We start from the raw sequence: 1,569 nt of genomic DNA, 5'->3' as shown, positions 1-1,569 counted from the left end.
CATGGGTGAAGCCAACGGACTTCCTATGGAACCACTGGGTGGGTACTGGGACAGGTGCCAGGCTGGAAACAAAAAGCCCTTTGGGTTGGGAGATACGTTTAACGTGTGAGAGCCGGGTGTTTGACTAGTGCAGCTTGAAAAGCGGAAAAACCCCACAGTGATAGAGAAAGGGGTGACATGAGGCCGTTTGGAGGACGCACCCGGATCAGAACTGCGCATGCGGGGCTGCAGAGTGACGCAGCGCGTTTCCCCAGCCGCCATTACGCAGGCGCGCCTCTCGGCCTGTCACGTGACAGCTTCACCGGACCAATGGGGTCGTTCGAGGCTTATCCAATGAGCGCCCTCGAGGCTTGTGCGCCGACCAATGGGGCCTCGAGAAGCCTGTCACGTGCACCAAGGCTGGCCCCCGCCTTCCGTGTGGCTCCCTAACCGTCACAGAAGGTTGGGTTCTCAGAGAAGGACGTTCCTGACCGGGTCTTCTGGACCGCGAGGTTCTTCTAGTCATGTCTTCTAGAAGCTAGGGGGATCTTTCGTGTCTTAAAGGGAAAGGGGTGTAGGGACGCAACCTCAGACTGGGGTGCTGGGTCTGGCCTTGTGGGTGGGAGGGAGGGAGGGTGTGGGAAGCCCCAGGGTCGTTCTCCCTTGGGGAAAAGCAGAGGGAGGCACAGATTGCTGGACAGGCCTGGGGTTGGGGGAGGGGTACTCAGAATCCTGGGTTCTGATGGAAGGTGGGAACCGGGAGCCATAGGTCAGAGCCTTGTGGATGAACGGTTGAAACCTGACTCCCGAGTCTGCGGGAGAAGGGGTCTTTGGGCCAGAACTCCTTGGTCCTAAAGAAATAAGGGGCTGGACGCACAGGCTCCTGGGTGTGAGAACTCCGACGTTGGAAACTGAGATACAGTGAACTTCATTAACGTGTCCCAAGTCCCAAGTGAGGGACAGGCCAACCTGGAAGGCCACGGTCGATGACTTCCTGCCTCCCTTCCTTCCTTGCTTCGGATTTATTTTCCATTTTGTTTCCACCACCCTCCCTTCTACCCACCCCCACCCCACCCTGCCGCCATCAAAATCCATTTCTTTTGATATGAAAACCCTTTTTTCCCCCCCTTGATTATTGTCTTTTATTCCAGTGGTCACATAGTATTTTTCTTATGGGACTGACTGACTTTGCTCAGTTTATCTTCCAAATCCATCCAGGTCATGAGGTGTTCTGATCGGTCCATTCTTCTTTAACGGTGCATAGTATTCTGTGGTGTTCCCTACTGTAGTTATCTATGAAAGGCTCCTACTACTGTCTCCTAACAAAATCAAAACCAAACGAGTTGCGTGGAATTGATACTGACTCATGATGTCCAGGTGTATATAGGTCAGAGTAGAACTGTGTGTCCTGGGGTTTCCAATGACTGATGTTTGCTTGTTTTTAAATCACTGGGTAAAGTGTCTCTGGGGGGAATAGACCGGCAACCTTTCATTAGCAGCTAAGCACATTAAGTATTTTCATTCACAGCCTTCAAATACAATAAACTCATCGAAAACCCAGGCCTTGGTCTGATTTTCAACATTTTCTGT

General features: G+C 52.3%; 1 protein-coding gene across 1 annotated transcript in view; it reads left to right on the top strand.

The window, feature by feature from the left end:
• The first annotated feature begins 468 nt into the window (after positions 1 to 468).
• Positions 469 to 1,569, top strand: part of TEX101 (testis expressed 101) — a 6,985-nt gene continuing 5,884 nt past the window's right edge. Inside the window, exon 1 of the mRNA XM_004710532.2 lies at positions 469 to 491. The gene's annotated coding sequence lies outside the window, so the exon portion shown is untranslated. The remainder of the gene's footprint in view (positions 492 to 1,569) is intronic.

This window comes from Echinops telfairi, unplaced genomic scaffold, assembly GCF_000313985.2.
Source record: "Echinops telfairi isolate 266 unplaced genomic scaffold, ASM31398v2 ScPeMD7_655;HRSCAF=1070, whole genome shotgun sequence".
Classification (NCBI taxonomy): domain Eukaryota; kingdom Metazoa; phylum Chordata; class Mammalia; order Afrosoricida; family Tenrecidae; genus Echinops; species Echinops telfairi.
This window is presented reverse-complemented; position numbering and strand designations above follow the sequence as displayed.